This window comes from Bidens hawaiensis, unplaced genomic scaffold (assembly GCF_021521415.1).
Source record: "Bidens hawaiensis isolate Kalapana, Puna unplaced genomic scaffold, B.hawaiensis_p1.1 tig00078419_1, whole genome shotgun sequence".
Classification (NCBI taxonomy): domain Eukaryota; kingdom Viridiplantae; phylum Streptophyta; class Magnoliopsida; order Asterales; family Asteraceae; genus Bidens; species Bidens hawaiensis.
In genome coordinates this window covers 1-22,537 of record NW_027503439.1, presented here as the reverse complement: position 1 = coordinate 22,537, position 22,537 = coordinate 1, and the positions used below count along the sequence as shown (strand labels likewise).

The window sequence follows — 22,537 nt, the reverse complement described above, 5'->3', positions numbered from 1 at the left end:
AAAGGCGCGTAAGTGCCTAAGGAAAGGGTGCTACGCCTTCCTGGCGCATGTAGTAGAGAAGAAAGATGAGCGAAGAATTGAAGACTTACCGGTAGTGCGCGAATTTCCAGAAGTTTTTCCTGAAGATCTGCCCGGATTACCGCCGCCGCGACAAGTCGAGTTTCATATTGATTTGGTCCCAGGAGCTGCGCCAGTAGCTCGAGCGCCTTATCGCTTAGCTCCATCTGAGATGCAAGAGCTATCCAATCAGTTACAGGAACTATTGGATAAGGGTTTCATACGCCCAAGCTTTTCACCTTGGGGAGCTCCAGTACTGTTTGTAAAGAAGAAGGATGGTTCGTTCCGGATGTGTATTGACTACAGGGAGCTGAATAAGCTGACAGTCAAAAATCGGTACCCTTTACCGAGGATTGACGACTTATTTGACCAGTTGCAGGGATCCAGTTATTATTCGAAGATAGATCTACGGTCAGGATACCACCAACTTAGGGTCCATGAGGGAGACGCGCCAAAGACAGCCTTCCGAACTAGATATGGCCATTATGAGTTCTTAGTGATGCCATTCGGGCTAACTAATGCGCCGGCTATATTCATGGATCTGATGAACCGTGTGTGCAAACCATACTTGGACAAGTTTGTGATTGTGTTTATAGATGATATTCTGATTTACTCTCGGACCAAGGCCGAGCATGAGCAACACCTGAGATTGATTTTGGAATTGTTAAGGAAAGAAAAGTTGTATGCGAAGTTTTCCAAGTGCGAATTTTGGCTTAGAGAAGTTCACTTCCTCGGTCACGTTGTAAACGAGAAAGGAATTCATGTTGATCCTTCCAAAGTCAAGGCCATCGAAAACTGGGAAGCGCCAAAAACCCCAACTGAGGTGAGGCAATTCCTTGGACTAGCTGGCTACTATCGACGCTTCATTGAGAACTTCTCCAAGATAGCTCTACCTCTGACCGCGCTAACTCAGAAAGACAGGATGTTTGTTTGGGGCGAAAACCAGGAAGCAGCGTTTCAAATGTTGAAGCAGAAGTTATGTAGTGCGCCAATTCTATCTCTGCCCGAGGGGACAGATGACATCGTCGTTTACTGCGACGCTTCACATCAAGGACTCGGATGTGTCCTTATGCAGCGAAACAAAGTCATAGCGTATGCCTCGCGCCAACTTAAGACCAATGAAAAGAACTACACAACGCATGATCTGGAACTCGGAGCGGTTGTCTTCGCGCTAAAAATTTGGCGCCATTACCTCTATGGTACAAAGTGTATAATCTTTACGGATCACAAGAGCCTTCAACATATATTTGATCAAAAGGATTTAAACATGAGGCAACGAAGATGGGTTGAATTGTTGAACGATTATGATTGTGAAATAAAATACCACCCTGGAAAGGCGAATGTGGTGGCAGACGCGCTAAGTAGGAAGGAGCGAATAAAAACGCTACGAGTCAAGGCTCTAAGGTTGACCATTCACGCAGATCTCTCTACCCGCATCCGAGACGCTCAGCAAGAAGCCTTGAAACCAGAGTTTGTTAAAAACGAAGCCCTTGGGGGAATGATTAAGAGTTTGGAACTGAAAGAGAACGGCAATCTATATTTCGCTAACCGCATATGGGTCCCTCTCAAGGGAGGATTGCGCGAGCAAGTATTGAACGAAGCTCACAAGACGCGGTATTCCGTACATCCTGGCGCAGACAAGATGTACCAAGATGTTAAAACACTGTATTGGTGGCCCAATCTTAAAGGCGCCATCGCAACGTATGTCAGTAAGTGCCTAACGTGTTCGAAGGTAAAGGCTGAATATCAGAAACCATCAGGATTGCTTCAACAGCCAGAAATTCCCATGTGGAAGTGGGAACAAATCTCTATGGACTTCATCACCAAACTGCCAAGGACACCTGGGGGTTATGACACAATATGGGTTATTGTGGATCGGCTAACTAAGTCAGCGCACTTCCTACCGATCAAGGAAACCGATAAGATGGAAAAGTTAGCCCGATTGTATATTCGAGAAGTAGTTTCAAAACATGGAGTCCCAGTGTCCATCATTTCTGATCGAGATAGTCGGTTTACATCAAGGTTTTGGAGATCGTTACAAGGAGCTCTAGGTACTCGCCTTGATATGAGTACAGCTTATCATCCTCAAACGGATGGGCAAAGCGAGCGAACAATCCAGACATTGGAAGATATGCTGCGCGCGTGCGCGATCGATTTTGGAGGTAGTTGGGATACCCACCTCCCGTTGGTTGAATTTTCTTACAACAATAGCTATCACACAAGTATCAAGGCTGCGCCGTTCGAAGCTTTGTATGGGCGCAAGTGTAGATCCCCACTGTGCTGGGCTGAAGTGGGTGACAAGCAAATGACTGGTCCTGAATTGATCCAAGAAACAACAGACAAGATTTTTCAGATAAGGGATCGCCTTAAGACAGCGCGCGACAGACAGAAGAGTTATGCTGATATGAGAAGGAAACCGTTGGAGTTTCAAGTAGGGGATAAAGTACTTTTGAAAGTCTCTCCATGGAAGGGAGTCCCCCGTTTCGGTAAGCGAGGAAAGCTAAATCCGCGCTTCATTGGACCATTCGAGATCCTGGAAAGGATCGGTCCGGTTGCTTATAAACTTCGTTTACCCGCCGAACTCGGTGGAGTTCATGATACGTTTCATGTATCCAACCTCAAGAAATGTTTATCTGACGAAACGTTGATTTTACCGTTGGAAGAGATTCACATCGACAAACAGCTGCACTTCGTAGAAGAACCTATAGCAGTAACCGATTGGAAAGAACAAAAGTTACGCAGGAGCAAAATCAAGTTAGTAAAGGTTCAATGGAACTCGAGGCGTGGGCCTGAATTCACTTGGGAAAGAGAAGATCAGATGCGCATGAAATACCCACACCTCTTTCAGAACATGGCTTCTGCCAGCAACGTCTCCTAAATTTCGGGACGAAATTCGTTTAACGAGGGGAGAATGTGACAACCGGTAATTTCCCAAACCCATAAGCTAAGTAATCAACCTAATAATTAGGTGATTGTAAATATTAAGCGCGTGCATATGTTATGTGCGCCCTGCGCGAGCGCGCCGTGTTAGTCAGCGCGTGCAGTTGTTATGTGCAACCTGCGCGAGCGCACCATGTTAAGAACCAGCGTGAGCATATGTTATATGCGCCATGCGTGAATGATTTGGCTTTATGTTTTCATGTAACTTAAACATTATGTTGACTATGGGTTGACCATCCCGCATGATGCTAAGGCGGGTGCATCCTACATCGTTTATGCGCGTGCGGAAGGGAACTAACCTACCCGCATGGCGGGAACGTTGAGAGCTAGTTTGTCTGAAGCTCCAAGATGGAATTGACTTCAACATGACTGATCACTATGTTGAAATACCAAGACCACCTGGAGAATCTACAAATGAAACTCAAATGTCCCTAACTGCGAGAAGGTTACGCACCTACCCGCAGCAAAGACATGTCCTATACGCAGAAAGCTATGCGCACCAAGTTATACGCGCAGAACACTTGGTCTATTCTCCAGTTAAGGAGATTACTCCCGCCCGAAAGGAAACAGTAGCGTGTTTCAGAGATTTTCCACTTTTTACTGTACACTGACAAAAGTACCTGAAAAAGCACACTGTAACATGAAAAGTCAACTGTCAGCCACCCTATTCTCACCAACCCCAGATCTGCATGTTCTGTCCAAATCAAATCAAAATCTTTTATCCACCACTCCACTCTTAAGTAAATAATAATAACTTCCATACTTTATCATCATTACATTTAAATATGAAAAGATTTCAATCCCCTAAAGCAAGGGATTGTGTTCCCTTGAGTTTGCCTATAAATTTGTAGCCTAAATTATCACCCAAAACACACTTCAAAGAACTACAAACTTGCACTAATCCTTTCCCAAGCATCCGTTGTTTCCAGCTCCGATCCTGTTACTAGGTAAGCCGAGAATATAACCTTGAGACCTACTATCCAACCCTTATATTCTCCTATTTCTTGATCTTAATATATATACTTGTTATTTAATCGTATTCTAGACCTTCGATTCCGAGGCCAACACCAAGAAAACCCGAATCTCGATTAATCCCTTAACAAGAACCACAGGTGAGTCTCACAGCCCCTTATTTTCACTGTTTTCACTGTTTTTAAACTGCTTTCGGGGCGAGGGACACGTACTTAAATAATGTTTTATCATGGTATACTTACAAGCTATGAAAGCGATTATGTGTTTAAGATATGTTTCATGATGAGCAATGCAAACGGTTATCTAAGGTTTTCAATGTATGTGCGCTAGAACTCGAGTAAGTGATCACTTTACCATTGGAACTCTAAGGGTAGGGACTGCTGGTTTGATCCGCCCACTCGTAGGGGTCGCACCTCTTTGCATGGACGAGTGCCTGGCATGGGGCAGTACTATGGGGTTGAGCCCGCTCGTAGGGGTCGCGCCTCTTTGCATGGACGAGCGCCTTGTTTTCCGGCACAACGTCTGCGCGTAACCCGCGGGACGGTATCCTTAGCTCGTAGGGGCAATGCCTCTTTGCATGGACGAGCACAGTTTCTCAGAATTGTTCGCGCGTAACCCGCGGGACAGTATCCTTAGCTCGTAGGGGCAATGCCTCTTTGCATAGACGAGCATAGTTTTCCAGAAACGTCTGCGCGTAACTCGCGGGACGGTTTTACGTTATTTTAGCTCGTAGTGGCTGCGCCACTTACATAGACGAGTACCGTATCCAGAATTTGTTCACGCGTAACCCGCGGAACGATTTTTATCAGAATATTGTCAGAATTGTGTTAATACGATTTTACCAAGCAGATGTTAATGATGTTGCAAGAAATGTTTCAGAATGATTTTATCAAGTTACTAAAACTTGTGAACTCACTCAGTTTATACTGATTCAAATGTTTTTACGTGTCTTTCAGGAGATAACTAGGTAGCGCATGGAGTCACACTTAGAGCACCACACGCTGAACATCTAAAACAAGCTTTTTGGAAGATTTTGGTTTTATCCCCTCGATGCGCACGGTTACCCGCCGCGCAAGGGGATATGGCGAGGAAATCTTCAGTTTTATACTTGGATGTTTCTTTTTGTAATCTTTGAACAATGTAATGTGTTTGTAATAAACTTCTCATGCGCAATAAAAATCTTTGAATGCTTTGCAATGGCCCGTGCTTAATTATCAATCCCCACTCGTGCGCGCCCGGCTGTTTCCGCCGCTCAGGGCCGGGTGTGACATTTGGCGCTTCCCAGTTTTCGATGGCCTTGACTTTGGAAGGATCAACGTGTATTCCTTTCTCGTTTACAACGTGACCGAGAAAGTGAACTTCTCTAAGCCAAAACTCACACTTGGAAAACTTCGCATACAACTTTTCTTTCCTCAACAATTCCAAAATCAATCTCAGGTGTTGCTCATGCTCGGCCTTGGTCCGAGAGTAAATCAGAATATCATCTATAAATACAATCACAAACTTATCCAAGTATGGTTTGCACACGCGGTTCATCAAATCCATGAATACAGCCGGCGCATTAGTTAGCCCGAAAGGCATCACTAAGAACTCATAATGGCCGTATCTAGTTCGGAAGGCTGTTTTCGGCACATCTTCCTCATGGACCCTAAGTTGGTGGTATCCTGACCGTAGGTCTACCTTCGAATAATAACTGGATCCCTGCAACTGGTCAAATAAGTCGTCAATCCTCGGTAAGGGGTACCGATTCTTGACTGTCAGCTTGTTCAGCTCCCTGTAGTCAATACACATTCTGAACGAACCATCCTTCTTCTTAACAAACAGTACTGGAGCTCCCCAAGGTGAAAAGCTTGGGCGTATGAAACCCTTATCCAATAGTTCCTGTAACTGATTGGATAGCTCTTGCATCTCAGATGGAGCTAGTCGATAAGGCGCTCGAGCTACTGGCGCAGCTCCTGGGACTAAATCAATACGAAATTCGACTTGTCGCGGTGGCGGTAATCCGGGCAAATCTTCAGGAAAAACTTCTGGAAATTCGCGCACTACTGGTAAGTCTTCAATTCTTCGCTCATCTCCTTTCTTCTCTACTACATGCGCCAGGAAGGAGTAGCACCCTTTCCTTAGGCACTTGCGCGCCTTTAGGCACGAAATCAGTTTTGTCGCAACTCCCCTTCTTTCCCCTTGAATTACCAAGGTCTCTCCGTTCAACAGTGGGACCCGAACCTGCTTCTCATGGCAAATAACTTCCGCGTGGTTCTCGACTAACCAATCCATACCTACCACAATGTCAAAACTTCCCAAGTCTATTGGCAACAAGTTAATATTGAACCCGTGACCTCCCATGACTATTACACATTGTTCAGTTCTTTCGTTCGCGCATAACTGCCTACCATTGGCTAGTTCTATAGTATAAGGTGTGTCTAGCCTACTGGTCGCTAAGCCTAGGGAGTCTTTAAACTCAGCAGATATAAAACTTAGGTCAGCTCCAGTATCAAATAAGACAGATGCAAAATGGCCGTTAAGCAAAAACGTACCGGTTACCACATTCGGCTCGTCTTTAGCTTCGCCCGCGCCGATCACAAAAGCTCTCCCGCGAGCTTGGTTTCCCTTTTGCGGGCAATCCCGACTAAAATGCCCTGGCTTCCCGCATGCGTAGCAGTTGTCGCTCGCTCCAGCTTCTCTGATACGGCAATTCATCGTCTTGTGCCCTGGTCTGCCACATTTGGCGCATTCGATTCTTGCGCATTCACCCTCGTGGTGATACTTGCATTTGCTGCACCATGGGTGAGGCCCGCTGTATCCTTTTCGCGGTGGCTCCGCGGCCTGAATCGCATAAGTCCTTGCGCTTTCTTGCTTCTTGAACGGTGGCTGCTTGGAGTCGGACCCTCGGTGGTGAGAGTTCCACTTCCTCTTGGGATCAGAGGTTCGCTGCTCGATTCCGCGCGTAGTCAACATACCCGCACGGACCGTATCCCTTGTAAGGGTGATGGCCCGCGCTACCGCCTCATCAAAGGTTGGAGGTGCTGCGGCGTTGAGCGGAACCCTAACAACAGGAGGTAACCCAAAGATATACCTCTCGATCTTCTTTTCCTCCGTGTTTGCCATGTCTGGCACCAACTGGCAAAGCTCGTTGAACCGGTTGTTGTAGGCGTCGATATCCGTTCCTACCATGGTGTGGTTCCAGAATTCCTGTTGCAGACTCTGAATTTCTGCGCGAGAGCAGAACTTTCTCATCAACATTTCCTTCAGTTCCTCCCAGGTCTTGTGAAGAGCAACTTCTCGCCCCAAGGTCTTCACTTGAAGCTTCCACCAAGACGAAGCTGCTTCTTGGAACATGCAGGTCGCGTAAAGGACCTTCTGGTTCTCACTACATCCGCTAATGGAGAGAACTGTCTCCATCTTGTCAATCCAGTTGTAGAGCCCAATGGCCCCTTCGGTACCCTTGAATGGCCAAGGCCTACAGGCCATAAATATCTTATAGGAGCACCCTTTGTCCAAGGCTCCTGATTCGGGTTCTGGGGTCTCGTTCTCCTGACGACCCTGACTAGATTCGGCCTTGCTGGCCTCATGTGTTGCGATCGCTTGCGCGATTATTTCCGCGAGTTCCTCGGGTGTCATGGTAATTCCCTTGGCTCTAGTTGGAGGCATTCTCGCTTTAAAAGAGTGAAAATATATCAAACTTAGCGCATGTACTCTGAGCACATAATGTTCTTATCTTTATTCACTAGACACTGTGTGACCCGTGTTCCTAAGTGTGTGTATAGTTTCTTTTGAAAATATTTTCTTTGAAAAATATTTCATGCGATTCCCCAACGGTCATAGTCTAGGTTAAAACTTCTTTTCCTAGTTTGCTATAACCAGTGCTCTGATACCAATCTGTCACACCCGGCCCTGAACGGCGGAAACAGCCGGGCGCGCGCGAGTGGGGATTGATAATTAAGCACGGGCCATTGCAAACATTCAAAGTAAGATTTTCATTGCGCATGAAATGTTTAATACAAATACATTACATTGTTTAAAAAAAACATCCAAGTATAGAAACTGTTGAAGATTTCCACGCCATATCCCCTTGCGCGGCGGGAACAACCACGCGCATCGAAGGGATAGAACTAAAATCTTCCAAAAAGCTAGTTTTAGATGTTCAGCGTGAGGTGCTCTAAGTGTGACTCCATGCGCTACCTAGTTATCTCCTGAAAGACACGTAAAACATTTGAATCAGTATAAACTGAGTGAGTTCACAAGTTTTAGTAACTTGATAAATCGTATTGCATCATAGTCTTGGCGAAAAATCATATTGAAACACATTTCTGATTTTATGTCTAAACATATGCTTGATAAACCGTATGAAAACATAGATCTGACAACATATTTCTGATAGAACCGTTCCGCGGGTTACGCGCGAACGTTTCTGGAGGACGTGCTCGTCCATGCAAAGTGGCGCTGCCACTACGAGCTAAAATAATGTAATACCGTCCCGCGGGTTGCGCGTGGACATTTCTGAAAAACCGTGCTCGTCTATGCAAAGAGGCGTTGCCCCTACGAGCTAATCAATAATACCGTCCCGCGGGTTACGCGCGGACGTTGTGCCGGAAAACAAGGCGCTCGTCCATGCAAAGAGGTGCGACCCCTACGAGCGGGCTCAATCCCGTAGTACTGCCCCATGACCATACGAGGCACTCGTCCATGCAAAGAGGTGCGACCCCTACGAGTGGGTTGATCAAACCAGCAGTCCCTATCCTTAGAGTTCCAATGGTAAAGTGATCACTTACTCGAATTCTGGCGCACGTACATCGTAAACCATAGATAACCGTTTGCATTGCTCATCATGAAACATAATTTAAACACAATCGTTCGCATAACTTGTAAGTATACCATGATAAATCGTAATTTAAGTACGTGTCCCTCGCCCCGAAAACAGTTTAAAAACAGTGAAAATAGTGAAAATAGGGGCTGTGAGACTCACCTGTGGTTTTTGTTAAGGGATTAATCGAGATTCGGGTTTTCTTGGTGTTGGCCTCGGAATTGAAGGTCTAGAATACGATTAAATAACAAGAAGTATATATATTAAGATCAAGAAATAGGAGAATATAAGGGTTGGAAAGTAGATCTCAAGGTTATAATCTCGGCTTACCTAGTAACATGATCGGAAATGAAAACAACGGATGCTTGGGAGATGATTAGTGAAAGGTTGCAGTTCTTAAGAGAGAAGTTTGAAGTGTGTTTGGGTGATAATTTGGGTTACATATTTATAGGCAAGATTCAGGGAACACAATCCCTTGCTTTAGGGGATTGTAATCTTTTCATATCTAGGTGTAATGATGATAAAGTATGGAAATTATTATTATTTATTTAAAAGTGGAGGAGTGGATTCTGATTTGATTTGGACAGGACATGCAGGTCTGTGGTTGGTGAGAGTAGGGTGGCTGACAGTTGACTTTTCATGTTACAGTATGCTTTTTCAGATGCTTTTGTCAGTGTACAGTTAAAAAGTGGAAATCTCTGAAACACGCTACTGTTTCCTTTTGGGCGGGAATAATCTCCTTACATCTGGAGAATAGACTGCGCGTATAACTTTGTGCGCATAGCTTTCTGCGTGAAGGACATTTCTTTGCTGCGGGTAGGTTCGTAACCTTCTCGCAGTCAGGGACATTGAGTTTCATTTGTAGATTCTCCAGGTGGTCTTGGTATTTCAACATAGTGATCAGTTATGTTGAAGTCAATTCCATCTTGGAGCTTCAGACAAACTAACTCTCAATGTTCCCGCCATGCGGGGAGGTTAGTTCCCCTTCTGCACGCGCATAAACGATTTGGGATGCACCCGCCTTAGCATCATGCGGGACGGTCAACCCATTAGACAACATAAAGTTAAGTTACATGAAAACATAAAGCCAAAATATTCGCGCATGGCGCATATAACATATGCCCACGCTGGTTCTTACATCGCGCGCTCGCGCAGGGCGCACATAACGTGCCCGCGCTGACTCTAACATAGCGCGCTCGCGCAGGGCGCACATAACACATGCCCGCGCTGATTCTAATATAGCGCGCTCGCGCACGGCGCACATAACACATGCCCGCGCTGATTCTAATATAGCGCGCATAATATTCACAATCACCTAATTATTAGGTTGATTACTTAGTTTATAGGATTGGGAAATTACCGGGTGTCACATCCTCAATCCGTGAAATTAGATAATATGAGTGGGACAATAACCTGAAATAATAAAATTGAATATTAATATTGATATTGTAGATTATTTTAATTATAATTAATAACCGGGAAATTTTAAAGGTGTTACCGGAAAAACGAAATTGTGAGAATGACCATGGTATCTCGGATTTTTTCGTCGAATTTAAATTGAAATTAGGTTGTATGACTCGTGACATTCACCTGAAATCATAAAGTAAAATATTAATGTTGATGTTATGGAACATTTGATATTTAAATTATAACCGACAAATTTAAATGTCTTACCGGAAAATAACAAATAATGATAATAACCATGGTATTTCCGTTTTTTATTAAGAAACTAAAATCAATCGGGTAAATTACCTGAAATAATAAAGTTTTGTTATAACATTGATATTATGGAATATTAGAATTATAATTTATAACCGGATAATTTAAATGTGTCTTACTGGAAAAAAGAAATAATGATACTGAATATGGAAGAAGCTGATTTATATTTAGAACCTAGAAGAAAAACATGTGTAACAAAAAAACAGGAAAAATATTAAACTTCAAATAAATATAAAACACCAATTGTTATAGGTATAACACATAAACGGAAAACTTACCGGAATAACGTAAATACGTAAAAATATTAGCTTCATCGCCGTTTTTGATTTAGAACCTAAACTGATTTTAAAAGAAATCAGTTAACAATGAAAATAAAGATAAAAAGGTTAGATCTACAATAACCAGAAGAAAATATGATGTTGCCGGAAAAAATAATAACATTGTCGGAAAATCATATAACATTGTTGGCCATTAAAGTATAATATATAACCTTACCGGAAAACGATTAATCTCGATCTACTTTACCGGAATATAGAAGATGGTAGATGATGGATTTAGTAAGCCGAGAGAGAGAGAGAGAGAGAGAGAGAGAGAGATTAAAATGATTATGGTGGAAAATTCTAAGGTTTAAATAGTGTGTGAAACGACACGTGGCATAATATTAGAACACATGAGAATGGAAACATGCTGACTGGATTGCACATGTGAACAGCCTAGAAGAAGGCATGTGTTCACATTGTATTGTTTTAATAGTATTTAAAGATTAAGCTCGAAGGTGAGGCACCACCTCAGTCATACAATTATTGCAAAGTTTCCCTTTTACAGAAAACATAAGAAGCCGTGTAGATCACCAAAATTGCTTAAGTGCTGAAGGTAAGACATCACCTTAGGTTTACCATTATTGCAAAGATAGAAAGGTCACGTAAGTCACCAATATTACTCAAGTGCCAAAGGTGAGGCGCCACTGGAGCTGTGGCACACTTTTGTAACCTTTTGTAGCCTATTTGTGGAACGTGTCTTAATATGATCTTGCCAACTTGGTATTACTTAATATTCCGTGCATACTCATACGAAATCTAGCGGCGCCCAAGGAGAATTTGTGTCAACATTTTATGAGTTTTTTTTACCATAATGGTATGGTGTACATAAAATTAGTATTTACCTATTTTGTGTAGTTTGAAAGCTATTTATATTCAAATCGGGTATTTTTCTTGAAACTTATTTTTCTCTCCCCTAACGATTTTAATTGGATAAAAACCAAATTCTTGAAGTAACATTTTCAAAATTATAAATTTATATACTAAAATACTATTTGAACACAAATTCTCTTTCATAATTTAGTTTTCGAACTACACCAATCAAATTGATAAATATTTTTTCTAAGTACACCATTTTGATTAAAAACTCAATATGTATTGGCCATCCCTATGTTAGTTAGGAATTTTTTTCTTTGCGTATTTTTATAAATTGTTGTTCAACGATGAACATTTTGTCAGTTTTCTAAATTTTATGTTAGGCTCATGTCCTACTCTCGTATCATGTACTAAATTCACACTTCTTTTCGAAACAACATAGACATTGTAGTATTCCATTAATCAAATATATATATATATATTTGTGAAATATTATAGAATTAATGAACAAATTAATATTTCTCACAACGTTCTAAATAGGGGTGGCAAAACAAACCAAAATGAGTTGTTTTGAATCAGTATGGATATTTTTTAAAAATTGGAATGAGTTAAGATGAATCAAAAGAATTTTCCAAGGAGGTCAAGATGGGTTGTGAATAGGGCTGTGCAACGGTTCAGAACTGCGAGAACCGAATCGGAACCGAAAAGAGTGAAAAATAGAACCAGAACCGGAACCTATTATAGTAAACCGGTTCGGTTCTAGAACCGCTAAATCCGGTACTCGCTAATCGGTTCTGGCTAGAACCGGTTCGATCATTTATTTATCAAATGAGTTATGCAAACTTTGCAAGTTGCAAAACAAGTTTATACAATTATATGTCTTCTTTCACGGTAAAACTAATTTAGATTACAACATGAACATCTGTTATATTTTTTATTAAAACCTAAGTGTTGAAGTTAAATAAATCATTAGCAACGATAGATTAATGGAAGATCAAATCATTTTATATTAAATTACCTTGATAGCTTAAATCAAAATTGATCATGGTTGCTAGTTCTTGAACGTAAAGAAAGAAGATTTTAATAAAAAAATGATTGAATGGATGCTGGTTAATAAGTTACTTTATAAATATGGGAATTGGTATATTTATTTAAAACGTTTTGAATATTCCGGTTCTTCGGTTCCAAGTCTAGAACTGCCGGTTTTACCCGGAACCAGTGACTTTTTAGTCGGAGGGTCGTAATAAAAATGTTTATTTTTCCGTTAAAGTACATCAATCACTATATTTTTTACCAATCGATGTGACGACCAGTAATTGTAACGTATGAGGCCCCATACCTTAAAAACCTTTGCAAAACTACTTTTCCAACACTCGTAAAAAATTCTTTCTCAACAAAACAAAACGGAGAACTTAATTTCCTTGACTTTTCCTTTTGTTATTATGTTCATTGGACTTAAAACAAATTATTGATACTTGTTTGGTTTCGTTAACTAAATACAAGTGCATTTCTATTTTCTACATATAAAAATAAGATAAAATTATGACAATAATTATGGTTTTTTTTAACACCTAGGTCTTTCCCCATCTATTTACAATTTTACTCTCAAAGTAACCTGGGTTCAAAAGAATTATATAAAATACTAATCTAGTTGAATGTATTGAATAAGATATAACATGACAATCATACACCCTTCAGTTAAACTTCTACTTATTAATTAAAATAACAATTACTAATATTGAAGATAAAAAGGTAAATAAAAAAAAAACTTACTTTTACTGGTTGCAAAAAGGTGGACCTATGTCCACATATTTTTGAAGAAACTTTGAGAATTGATTATGATTTTCTTGAGGTTTGAGAAGGCATGTATAGAACAAAGAAAAGACTTTTCTTGAAAATATAAAATACAATAAATAAAATTTTAGGTTTTTAAATTGCAATGTGGGCCGAGCTCGGTTTTTTAAAAAGCCCAATCAAGCCCAATAAACACTATCTTCTTCGTTTTCTCTGCAATTCAAATAACACAACAAAATATCGGACTTCCACTCGCCGCCGACGCAAAACCTTTCTTCATCTTTTCTTTATTCTTTTAACCTTAATGCTTTTTGGAGGATAATAAGAGGGTCAACTATACAAAACTTTTTTGACCAAGTACTCCGGTAACCTTTAAATTTGGCCGGCTGGAGGGTCAACGGACCCTCCTGACCCTCTTGTAGTTCCGTCCCTACCCGGAACCTAGCCTGGAACCGTTTAATGCAAATTCTGAGAACCGAGAATCGAACCGGTACACACATTAGCAGTTCGGAGGCACCGGTTCGGTTCCGGTTCCTCGGTTTTGACGGTACTGAATTGTTTTTTGCTCACCCCTAGTTGTGAAAATGCTAGTGACTTTTGATTATGAGTTAGAACTAGAGGTGCACAAAAAACCCGAACCCGGAACCGGTTTTTCTAAAACCTGGGTTTTTAATACCCGACCCTACCCGTAGGGTATGGATAGGGTATGACTTTCATTGTTGAAACCCGAACCCGAACCCGTACCCGATCTAAACCCGATAATACCCGAAACCCGGTTCTAAGTATACCCGAAACCCGGTTTAAACTATACCCGAAACCCGGTTCTAGTTATACCCGAAACCCGGGTTTTTTGCATACCCGAACCGGATTTTTTGCATGCTAGGATATTAGTGTTTATGCACATGTTTTTGTGTGGCTGTCCACAGATCTATAGTCGTTCTCCAACGGATCTTTTTGGAGCACGTATATGATATAAATACTTGTTTAGAGCAACACCTTTTGATATAACAAACAACAACTGAAAACACATAAAATATATGTTTTTTGTATCATTGTTTAGTTGTTTATGTATGTTTGAATGAACTTTGAAGTTTATATGCAAAAAAAATGGAGTTAGGATAAAAAAATGAAGCAGACCTGTTAATAGAAGAAAACTGTAGAAAATGAGTTTTTTTTAATACCCGGAAATTAGGGTATTCAAAACCCATAAAACGGGTTTTTTTCAATACTCGAAAATAGGGTCTTCAAATACCCGAGTATTGAATACCCGGTTCAATACCCTACCCGAACCCGGTACACAGGGTATGGTTTTTCAAGCCAATACCCTACTCGAACCCGACCCGATTATTGTTAATACCCGATTTTTCAATACCCGATTATACCTGAACCCGGTTCCATACCCGAACCCGGTTTTTCATAATACCCGATTTGTGCACCTCTAGTTAGAATGAGTTTGTTTATGGGATAAAATGGACTAAAGCAAGCCCAATCCAATTTTCTTTTAAACAAAACCCATGATACCGAATAAAAACCAAGAAATCAAAACCGAAATCATTGAAATCGAACAGATACCGAAACCGACTGAAATGGAAAAAAAAACAAAACGAACCGACAAAATCGAACCTGAACCGATGCAAAACCGTTTTTTTTATGAACAAGAATGACGGAGGAAACATTTTAGTTATTTTAAATTTTGTGTTTTTGATTTATATTTTGAGTTATCGATTTTTTTAATAATTTTTTTGGATATTTGTTTAGGGGTTTTTGAAACCCTTTGCATTTTAACATTCACTTGGGTCAAGATGGGTTAACTTTACCCATCTTGACTCATACTCATCCTAACCCTTCATTTTAAAAATCCATCTTGACCCATACTCATTATAACCCATCATCTAAATCCAACTCAACCCACTCACATTGACACCTCTGGTTCTAAACATATAACTATATAAGTATGTTGGTATACATACATGCATGATTGATCTTTCACAAACAAATGAAAGAGAATGTTGTATTTGACATCACAATGGTGGTCTTCAACAAGAGAAATGCGTGAACGTGAGACTAAAGAATTATATGAAGTAGTCGATCAATGTTTAAACAAATAGTAAAAAACTTACAACTTGAAAACGAATATCAACCAAGGCAACCCATGCGTTGACTTCCTGTTATAAAATGATGCCCATCATAGCATTGCTGGAAACTTGCCAGCCGATTAATTTCACACTCCAATGGGGCGGAGCAACGGCAGCAGTACTGCGGTTGTTTTGGCATTCTGCACCACATTAATAGTGATGTTACCGGAAGTCTCCGCCAAGCGGTTCATCGTGGGAGGAAATGTGGGATGGAGCTCCGAAGTCAACTACACTCTTTGGGCTGAAAACCAAACATTCAACCTCGGAGACTGGCTATGTAAGTATCTCTCAAAGATCTACTAATTTGCTTCTCAGATTATACTATATGGCCATGCTATGCAAGACCTACACCCATTTGAATTCACGCTATCAAATGGAAGTCCATAACCAATTTGACCAAGAAAGTCAAACATGTAAAAGTATTGGTTTAAAAATTATTGGTCAGAAAGGATGTTTGGTCAATACCGGACGCCCTATCTGACCATACACAATCAACTTTGATTATTTTTTTCTTTTGTCAAAACGGTCGTCCGACCTATATATGGAATCCGGACGGCCATTTTGAAACGCAATAGAAAATAGAGAGCATGTTATATGAACCATACGGGTAATTGATAGACATTTTTCTCCATGCAGTTTTCGTGTATGACAGAAACCAAGACGCTGTAATTGAAGTGAACAAGACCAACTTTGAAACATGCAATGCGGAGCATCCGGTTCACAATTACACAGCAGGATACGGAAGAGATTTAGTGCGGCTCAGTATTACCCATGACCGCTACTTCATTAGTAGCAAAAGGTCTTGCAATGGTGGCATGAAGTTCGAAGTACATCTCACTCCTTTACCACCACCACCATCCGTAAATCTAGCTCCTTCATCGTCGCCGGTAAATCTTGCTCCTTCACCACCGCCTGTAAATCACGCTCCTTTACCACCGCCATCACTACTACATCTAACTCCTTTACCACCGCCACCGTCACTACATCTCACTCCTTTACCACAAGCCGCCCCTTCAAGGAGTCACTCTTCAACTACAATGTTCTCTGTACTCGGAAGCCAGCTCGTGATCCCTGTTGTCTTCACCATTACCGCCATATGGGACACGCTACTCCGTGTTTGGTGACAACTAGCAAGTGAGATTGCTAACTAGGGAGCTAGCGGTTTCATTTCGCTTTGAATTTGCTTGTGCTTCTTAATTTGTCATAGTTTGACAAAAAAACTTCTAAAGTGATTTATGGGTGTGATTGTGTTGGGTAGATTAATATAACTACAAATCGAGTTTTATGAATGTAAAATGTTAAAGACATAAGTCGAGATGAGGTTGAATGCCCTTTTTATCCATTTGACTAACCCCGTTATAAAAGCAACCATATATATATATATATATATATATATATATATATATATATATATATATATATATATATATAGGGAGAGAATCATGAGAGAACTCCATTTTATAGAGAGAACTATAGAACTAATAATGAAATATTTTTAATTTAATTATAAAAAAAAAAATTTAAAATTTTTTTTCTTTCATCCTTCTTATATGTTGTTATTCTTCACCACTAAAAAAAATAATAATAATAATAAATAAAAAAAATTAACGAGTAATGCATATATGCAATACACCGACTTTTTTTATAATGCATATGTGCAATAGTGTGCATTTTGATATTTGAAATAGTGTTGAATAACATATATATAGTTGTTCGTATTGTATATTTTCAATAGTGTTATATTAAATACAAAAATTAAAAAAAATTGATATAGTGCATATGTGCATTGGTGTTGTATTACATATATGCGATAACGTGTTTTGCATACAATTATTAGTGTCGTATTTGCATATATTTAATAGTGTGTATTGGATAATGCAATTATGTTGTATTATATGCAATAAAACACTATTGTATATATGAAATAAGCATTAGTGCACATATACACTACAGTACTACACCGACAATTTTTTTTTAGTATCAATATCATCTTCTTAGAAGGAAGAAAGAAAAAAAAATCACAAAATATTTTTTTAAAAATAATTAAAAATAATTTTTTAGTAGTTCTCTAGTTCTTTCTTTAAAAAGAGTTCTCTCTAGATCCTACCCCTATATATATAAACGAAAACATAAAATCCTACGTGTCGTGATGTGGTCGCTCCCCCTTTTTTCGGAGTCACCAGATTTCCTTGATTTTTAAAGGGAGGCTTCTCATGCCTTTGACCCGAATTCATGGGTATGGGTCTTATCAAACCCAGATACTCCTTAAACGGGTTATAACATCTCATTAAATTAAAAATTATTTTCACTAAATTATTGATGTGAAATTCCTATAAAATAAGATTTGCAAAAAATTATTATACGATTTTATTTTAAAAAAAGATTATTTATAATTAAGAAACAATTTTATAGTAAAAAAATTAAGCGGGTCTTATAACTTTTAAACCGCGTTATAACATTTTAGTTATTTGTGAAACTTTTTTATCATCAAACTCTTAGTATATTATAAATATTCATTACAATAAATAAAATTTGACCCAAAAAAATATATAAATATTAAAAACGGGTAATGTAAAACAGCCCCGTAATACGGGGGATAAAAACTAGTGTATATATATATATATGTATAGGATCTATACATATATATATAGATCCTCTCCCTATATATGGTAGGATCTAGAGAAAACTCCTCTTAAAGAGAGAACTAGAGAACTAGTAAATAATTATTTTTAATTATTTTAAAAAAAATTATTTTTGTGATTTTTTTTCTTTCCTCATCTATTAAGATGATATTGATACTAAACAAAAAAAAAAAAAAACTTGTCGGTGTAGTATTGTAGTGCATATGTGCACTAATACCTATTGCATATATACAATAGTGTTTTATTGCATATAATACAACACAATTGCATTATCCAATACACACTATTGAATATATGCAAATACGACACTAATAATTGTATGCAAAACACATTATCGCATATATGTAATACAACACTGATGCACATATGCAATATATCGTTTTTTTTTTAATTTTTGTATATAATATAACACTATTGCAAATAAACAATACAAACAACTATATATATGTTATTCAACACTATTTCAAATATCAAAATGCACACTATTGCACATATGCATTATAAAAAAAGTCGGTGTGTTGCATATATGCATTACTCGTTAATTTTTTTTATTTTTATTTTTTTGTGGTGAAGAATAACAACATATAAGAAAGATGAAAGAAAAAAAAATTTAAAATATTTTTTTAATTAAATTAAAAATATTTCATTATTAGTTCTCTCCATAAAATGGAGTTCTCTCATGATCATCTCCATATATATATATATATATATATATATATATATATATATATATATATATATATATATATATTAAAAAAATTATTTTGTTATTTTTTTTCTTTCCTCATCTAATAAGATGATATTGATACTAAAAAAAAAATTGTCGGTGTAGTACTGTAGCACATATGTGCACTGATGTCTATTGTATATATACAATAGTGTTTTATTGCATATAATACAACACAATTGCATTATCCAATACACACTATTGAATATATGCAAATACGACACTAATAATTGTATGCAAAACACATTATCGCATATATGTGATACAACACTAATGCACATATGCACTATATCGTTTTTTTTTTAATTTTTGTATATAATATAACACTATTGCAAATAAACAATACAAACAACTATATATATGCTATTCAACACTATTTCAAATATCAAAATGCACACTATTGCACATATGCATTATAAAAAAAGTCGGTGTATTGCATATATGCATTACTCGTTAATTTTTTTTATTTTTATTTTTTTTGTGGTGAAGAATAACAACATATAAGAAGGATGAAAGAAAAAAAAATTAAAAATATTTTTTTTAATTAAATTAAAAATACTTCATTATTAGTTTTCTCTATAAAATGGAGTTCTCTCATGATCCTCTCTCTTTCTCTCTATATATATATATATATTAAAAAAAACTATTTTGTTATTTTTTTTCTTTCCTCATCTAAAAAAAAAAGCTTGTCGGTGTAGTACTGTAGTGCATATATGCACTAATGCCTATTGCATATATACAATAGTGTTTTATTGCATATAATACAACACAAATGCATTATTCAATACACACTATTGAATATATGCAAATACGACACTAATAATTGTATGCAAAACACATTATCGCATATATGTAATACAACACTAATGCACATATGCACTGTATCGTTTTTTTTTAATTTTTGTATATAATATAACACTATTGCAAATAAACAATACAAACAACTATATATATGCTATTCAACACTATTTCAAATATCAAAATGCACATTACTGCACATATGCGTTATAAAAAAAGTCGGTGTATTGCATATATGCATTACTCGTTAATTTTTTTTATTTTTATTTTTTTTTGTGATGAAGAATAACAACATATAAGGATGAAAGAAAAAAAAATTAAAAATATTTTTTTAATTAAATTAAAAATACTTCATTATTAGTTCTCTATATAAAATGAAGTTCTCTCATGATTCTCTCCCTATATATATATATATATATATATATATATATATATATATATATATCCTATTCAGGGGTGGCTCGATTCAGGCCCACACTTAATTAAGGCCTTAAAGTAAAAAAAACATTATATAGAGATATATTATAATGGGTAAATTGAAATTCAAAGTAATGTATAGGTTATGAGTTCAAAACTTGTAATAAACAAATTTTGTTTTCTTAACAATTATTAAAATGCCACAAAATCTTGTTTCGATTTAGGCCACCACATTCGTTAAGCCGGCCCTGATCCTATTAGTGTATTGTTTTTCCCTAAAAAGCTATTTGTGTACTTTACTGGGTCAAAATAACATTATACATTAACATGTGAACATTGTTTTGAAAAAATTAAATTTGTTATGCTTAACCTAAACTTGAGATATTGGTTTCAAATGGTCAATTATAAAAAAGAAAAATGCAAATTTTGATTCAAGCAGTAAATAGGTAAATAGCGTTAAGGTTTCAACTCCATCATATCATATGATGTAATTAGTCTATATCTATACTCTCTAATAAAAGAATACTACTATGTGTCACTTATCACTCTCTCAACCATTCTCATATTTTTATACCCATTTTGTTATTTGGATCCCATGTGGGTCATTATTTCATCTTTTTTTTATTTACCCAACCCAAAATAGCCTTATTCTCAAGGGCGAAGCTATGTGGGGACCAGGGGTGGCCCCGGCCACTGCCGTTGTCTCCGTTAACAGGTTAAATTTCGTGATTTTTCTCGAAAATTTTGATAGGTATTAAGCGCGGTCACCCCCGATGTATTTTTCCAAAATGCTACCGGTTACTACTGATATTTTTTCCAAATATACCCCATCGTTTGTTTTTTTTTCTAAAACCTCACAATATTTATAAAGAAAAGTTACAAAATAGTAGTCGAATAGTAAAAGATTGTTTTTTTTAATATTATAGGTCTTTGCAATTCTTCTTCTAGGTATTCACCCATAGGGATGAGATCGGTACCATACCGGTGCCGGTACCGATACCAAATATTCGGTTCGATACCGGTATTGAAGGTAAAATTTGAGATATACCGGTACCAATACTCAAAACCTTGGTATCTATTCGGTACCCGACGGTACCAAATCTGTACTGATTTTGGTATCGGTACCGGTATCAATACCGAATTTGCTTATCCCTACTCACCCTTCCTCTCACATAATTATGAATATTTTAGGTCTTTGTTGGTTAAAAAATTATTTTGTTTTTTTATTGTAAGAACAATTGTTTGAATAAATGAAGAAAAATTATATATATAAATGTCAAATTGTTTGATCCGACCCGACCAGACCCGAATCACCGACACGAACCGAATCATCGACCCGAAAATTTTTGGGTCTGTGACTTCGGTCACCCCTGTGGTTAAGCCAAGCTTCGCCACTGCTTATTCTTATGTATATATAAAGAAAGTGTGTTAATGTTTATTTATTTCTTTTTTTAATATATTTTAACGTTATGTTTATCCTTAAGTAATAAAATGAAGCAATTTAGCTATAGAAAAAGAACATGCCAAATGAGATTGAAATTGTCGGAACATTGCTTTATTATTATTTTTTTAGTATTTTCAATTATATAAAATAAAAGTCAATTAAAATATTTTCTTCTTTAAAAATTTTCATTATATACATTGGCTATAATATCATAAATTTGTTTATCGACATACTAACCATTTAAATTTATTCTTTTGGTTTGTTTTGGAAGGCTAGAATCATGTTCTTCTTTTCTTAGCTATCATATATATATATATATAACTAGCTTATATTCCATGTAATACGAGATTGTTTTATATTATTCATTTCTAATATTAATATATTTTATTGGATTTTAAATTCTATTTATTGTAAGGAAGTTATTAATATACTTAAGATTTGATGATGAAAGGGTTTCACAAATAAATGAGATGTTATAACCCGGTTTAAAAAAGTTATATGGGTTTGGTGAGATCTATGACCTGTTTTTTTTACTATAAAATTGTTTCTTAATTACAAATAGTATCTTTAAAAAACCGGATACTAATTTTTAGTATATCCCTATTTTATAAGATTTTCATATAAAATATTCGATGAGATTAATTTTTAATATAATGGGATATTATAACTCGTTTAAAAGTCTATCTGGGTTTGGTGAGACCCTTCTCCTTGAATTCAATTTAAATGCATGATAAACATTCATTTACAAATAAATCAATCTGATGGTTTGAGAGAATTTAAGAAAATTTCGTTTATATATATATATATTTAAGATTAAGATTTAATACATAATCTTGTTTTATTATATATAAGTTGGCTTGTACTTGAAAGAACCCGTGTTTCACACGGACATCTTATATCGCTTTGTCAAGATTTACGGGCAGACATTGACTAATTTTGATTATTAATAAACTAGTAT

General features: G+C 37.3%; 1 pseudogene across 1 annotated transcript; it reads left to right on the top strand.

Moving 5' to 3' along the window:
• Positions 1-15,632: 15,632 nt before the first annotated feature.
• On the top strand, positions 15,633-16,675 carry LOC143606927 (early nodulin-like protein 17 pseudogene; annotated as a pseudogene). The gene is made up of 3 exons (XR_013148840.1): positions 15,633-15,828; positions 16,188-16,415; positions 16,554-16,675. The product of XR_013148840.1 is annotated as an early nodulin-like protein 17 pseudogene (transcript).
• The last annotated feature ends 5,862 nt before the right edge of the window (positions 16,676-22,537 follow it).